The 5,517-nt window shown below is 36.8% G+C and overlaps 1 pseudogene; it reads left to right on the forward strand.

Annotated features, from left to right (window-relative positions):
- Positions 1 to 760: 760 nt before the first annotated feature.
- Positions 761 to 1,848, forward strand: LOC105995911 (annotated as a pseudogene).
- The last annotated feature ends 3,669 nt before the right edge of the window (positions 1,849 to 5,517 follow it).

Below are 5,517 nucleotides of genomic sequence, written 5' to 3' on the forward strand. Positions count from 1 at the left end.
AGAAAAGTATCTCAAGGCCGGCCTTAAGCAAAATATCTAAGGGAAAGAGCCCTACCCCACATTCTAGCCCCAGTTCTAGCACACAAAATTTTTAAAACATATCAAAACCAAGGATTCAACATATCCTTCCTACCCATGATAAAAAGGAAAGGAAAGATGGAGCAAACTATAGCCCACAACTCCTTTTCCCTTCATACTTCACATACTCATCATTAGACCAAAGGTAGATGGTGTTATGAGAATGTGCTTGCATCAAGAAGTAACATAGGAATAGATAACTATATGCTATGCAGCATCTACTTTAACTATAAGACTAAGCTAGAGAACATGCATTCATGTCTTTACAGATAAGATGATTTAGCTGTTCTTTTTTTTTCTTTTTTAAAAATTTTATTGTAAAGGTGATATACTACAGCTATGTAAGTCATGTATTGAGTACATTTTATTTTGAACACTGTCACCCCTCCCTCATTTTTTCTGAGTTTTCCCCTCCTCTTCCAGGTCCCCTCTCCCCCACAGATTGTATAGTTGGTTTCCAACATAGTATCTAGTGAGTATCACTGCTGAATTAGTTCACCTTTTGACCCACCATTTCTGTGCTTCCCCTTCCCATCCCCAAATTAGATAAAATTATATACAAGACAAAGAGGTACAGAAGGCAAAAACAGCAACAAAAGGGAAAAACATAAAAAATAAAATAAAACTTGCAAAAGTGGGCCACGTGAAGGTCGGTGACTTGGTGTGGAGTTCTCGGCACGCGTGTTCGAGCCGGGATGGATTCGTCCTCGTCTTCCGCGGGAGGTCTGGGCGCAGTGGACCCACAGTTACAGCATTTCATTGAGGTGGAGACGCAGAAGCAGCGCTTCCAGCAGCTAGTGCACCAGATGACTGAACTTTGTTGGGAGAAGTGCATGGACAAGCCTGGGCCAAAGTTGGACAGTCGGGCTTAGGCCTGTTTTGTGAACTGCGTTGAGCACTTCATTGATACGAGCCAATTCATCTTGAATCGACTGGAACAGACCCAGAAATCCAAGCCAGTCTTCTCAGAAAGCCTTTCTGACTGATCTCAGCATTACCTCTTTGGGAAAGGAAGGTAGTCCAAGAAATGAAGAGCTGTTGAGGGAATGATTGAAGAAATGGCTATGGAAGATTGACACCCACCTTTTCTCACTCTTGGGACATCTTGTCATTTGACAATGAACAAAGACCAATGTTTTGTGGGGGTGAAGCTTGAGGGTCACCTGTATTTGGTTGTGTTTTTAATGCTAATCATGTGAAATTGACAAATGGAAAACTATTACATGCAGGTTACCGTATGTAGGGCTGTGCTTTTCTTAAGGTCTCCTTAACTGCTTTCTATAATATTGATAGTGGAAATGCTTTCTGTAATTTGATAGTAGGACCACATCTCTTTTGTGTGAAATAATTTCAGATTTGAGGGAGATCTTTGTGCAAGAAAAGGCAGCCGTGGGAGAAGAATAACTTGGCACTTAACTGTGGGCCTCTTTATCTACTGTTTGACCATCAGTGCCAGAAAAATGATGGAGTGTTTATATAGTACACTTCGTCTTTCTAGGTTAACTTTCTTCCCTCCCTATGATTTACTTAAATATCTATATTGAAATAAATACCTATATTGAAATATGGTTTCAAAGAAGAATTGGCAGCTTGAGAATCTAGAGACCTTTATAGTTATAAAGGAATCGAGTCAGTGAACTTAATTCTCATTACTAGACTGCCACAGGAAGAAAGTATCTTACCCCATATATCAGGATATGAAAAACTTTTAAATGTGCCTAAAGAAATTATGAAACTTTAGGCTGGTCAGAAACTAACAGCAATTTCAGGTAGGGGGTGCATGCCTGATGTTAATCATTAGTGATTCAATTTAGTTCATTCTTTGATCAGTGAAATAAAAGCTTCTAAAAGACTCAAAAAAAAACTTGCAAAAGTGAAATAAAAAATCTCGTTTCCATTTCTTAGAGTTCATTTCTAATCTCGTTTCCATTTCTTAGAGTTCATTTCTATAAGCATCATTTTATACGATCATATGCACATAGCTATTGAGCCCTTGAAGTCCTCTCCTAAGAATATCTTCCTCTAACTGTGTGAATATTTTAGAGTTCTGTTTAATTTATCATGTCTAAGTGTAAGTTTTTGTCTTTTACTGTCCATTGGGTTTACTTGTAGATTTATAGGTACATTGCAATTATTGCAAATGCAACTTATGTTTCTTTGGGTCTGATTTACTTCACTTAATATAATTTTTTCCAAGTCTTCCCATTTTTTTATGAATGGGCCAATGTGATTCTTTCTGATGGAAACACAGAATTCCATTGTGTATATATACATTTTCGTGTCCATTCACTGAGGGACATCTGGGTTGATTCCTTATCTTATTTATGGTAAACAATGCTGCAATGAGCATGGTTGTGCTTCTGGAATTTGTGTGGCCTGGTTTGTGGTCAATTGGATAAATTCCCAGGAATGGAATTACTGGGTCATAGGGAGGAACCTCCAGACTGCTTTCCAGAGTGGTTCCAACCATGTAGTAGCATTCCATTTTGGGCACATTCTTGCCTAGCTGGCTCTTCATTTGTAATTTTCACTGTTATAGACAATGGAAACCTTTGGAACCTTTCACCTACTCAAATGTTTGTGTCTCCTCAAGGTTAATATGAAGAACAAAATGCCAAATTGTGAGGTATGTACAACTATGACTTTATTAACTGTTGTGAAATTGTCTCCAAAATATTTGGGCTAGTATATATTTCTGCACACAATATTTGTTTCTATTCACCCACATTCTCTCTACTAAATGTAAATTTTTGCTAATTTTTGGGTACATTTCTTATATTGCTAGGAATTTGAACATCTTTGTATATGTAAGTACATTTCCTCTTGGGGAGTTGTGTGTTCATATGCTATGGTTATTTTTATTATCTTTAGATTTATTTATGTCTGTTCCTTAATCTAGATATGATGTGTGTTAGTTAAGGGTGTTGAAAATATGATCTTCTCCTAAAGGCTTTGACTTTTAATTTTCTTCATGGTCTTTTAAGTCAAATGGAATTTTTTTCCTTTTATCATACAGGAAATTTTCCTGAATGACTTTTATTTCATTTGTCTTAAGAAGTCTTTTCTTAAAGTGGGCAGAGCAAGATGGTAGCTGAATAATATCCCCCACATCTCTTCCCACAGACATATCAAACTGAGCATATATTTTCACATTAAATTATCTTCAGATAGCTAAGGAAATCAGGTCTGGTAGTACACTAGATTCCTTCATACCAGGATCATCACAATAAACACACTGGCAAGAACTGGTGGATATAGAAGAAGTCAGCACTGCAGCCAAGGAGGGAATATGCCAGCTGGGATCCCCAGGCCAGCCTGGCAGCTCTACAGGAAATGTTACCATCTTTGTTCCCACCTGTGAATAAAAAAGCTAAGGGACAGAACCAAGGCACTGAATTCAAGACCTACTACTTGCACCACAAAAGGAAAAGAAAAGAAGACAGGAGATTAAAACCACCAACCAAAGATTTGGTCTCAGATGTGTAAAGTCCAATATAGAAAGACAAGCAATATGAAAAAATAAGGCAACATTCTTATCAAAATTCACCAGTCCCACAATAATGACTTGAATGATGATGAATCAGATGAAACCTCAAACAATGAATATATAAGAATAACAGTGATCAATGAAGAACATATATAGTACCTGAATGAATTTTTTTAAAGAGGTAGGAAAGCGAGCGGGGAAAGACCTGGGAAAGAGAGCTGGGAGAGAGAGAGAGCTGGGAAAAGAGAGAGCTGGGAAAGAGGTGGGAAAGAGCTGGGAAAGAGAGTTGGGAAAGAGAGAGAGCTGGGAAAAAGAGAGAGCTGGGAAAGCTAGTACCTGAATGAATTTAAAGACAATAAACATCTGAAAGAACTCGAAGAGAATTCAATAAAACATTTGAATAAAATAAGGAAGATAATTTAGGATATGAAATGGGAATTAATAAAGATATAGAAATTCAAAATAAAAATCAAATTTAGAGAGACTTCTCTGAATAAGAATTAAGAATGGCCAATAAACACATGAAGAAATGTCCAACATCTCTGGCAATAAAAGAAATGCAAATCAAAACATTGAGATTCCACTTCACCCCAGTTAGAATGGCCAAATAGGATGTTAAGCAAAATGAACCCCAAATATTTTTTGTCTTTCTTGCTATTGTTTCTAACATATTTATAACGTATCATGTGATTTTTTTTGTTGCTTTGTAAAAACCCCTGTTTGATGTTGGCACCCTGCATCTTGTATACACCTCTCTAATTCGAGGAGGGGATGGGAAAAAACAAAATGCTTAAATAAGGATACAGGTTGACCCACAGTAACAATGAGACGTACAAAACACTATGCTGAAAACGAACTTTACAACTTCGGTAGGAGGGGGATGAGAGGGAGTTGTGGAGGTGGGAAGAAAGGAATGGTATGGGGAAAACAAAGGAGGAGACAACAATGATCAATAGGAAATGTACTCATTACATTGCTCATGTAACTGTAACCCCTCTGTACAGCATTTTTACAATAAAAAAACATACAAAAAATAAAAATAAATAAAAAAGGCTGGCTATAATAAAAAAATTCTAATAATGACAGATATTGGAGGGTATATGGCCAAAAGGGAGCCCTGTTGCATTTTTGGTCAGAGTGTAAACTTGTCCAACTACTCTGGAAATCAGTATGGAGGTTCCTCAAAAGACTACACATAGAGTTTCCCTATGACCCAGCAATCCTACATTTGGACATTTACCCAAATGATCACAAATGAAGCCATACTAAAGCTATGAGCACAACTATGATAGTTGTGCTCATAGCTTTAGTATGGCTTCATTAAGATATGGAACCAACCCAGATGCCTCTCAGTAGATGAGTGTGGATCAAGAAAATGTGGTATATATAAATATATATAAACATATATATTTATATATATGAATTCTATGCTTCCATAAGAAAGAATGACACTGCTCCATTTGTTAGGAATGGAAAGACTTGGAAAAAAATCATATTAAGTGAAGTAAGCCAGTCCCAAAGAAATTTAGGACCCATGGTTTCCCTTATTTGCAATAATTACTATACATATATGGTAATCTTATCAGATGAGCAAAAAAGCTCAAAAACCATTACATATGACCATATAAGATGATGCTAAGTGAAATGAATCCCAAGATATGGACACAAGAGATTTGTCTTTATTATAATTGTTTTAAATTTACCATGTGATTTTATTTGTTGTTGTTGTTGTTGTTGTTGTTTCCTTTGTATGTTCTTTCCCCTATAGCATATTCTCTGTTGTCACTGTACTTGATTTTGGTGCCCTGTATCTTGTATATACATATGTCTAATCTGGGGAGGTGGAGGAGAATAACAAAACGCTGAAACAAGGGCACAGGATGACCCACTGCAACAAGGATACCCACAGGACATTATACCAGAAACCAACTTTACAACTTCGAGGGTGGAGT

The sequence above is a fragment of the Dipodomys ordii genome, unplaced genomic scaffold (assembly GCF_000151885.1).
Source record: "Dipodomys ordii isolate 6190 unplaced genomic scaffold, Dord_2.0 Scaffold123, whole genome shotgun sequence".
Classification (NCBI taxonomy): domain Eukaryota; kingdom Metazoa; phylum Chordata; class Mammalia; order Rodentia; family Heteromyidae; genus Dipodomys; species Dipodomys ordii.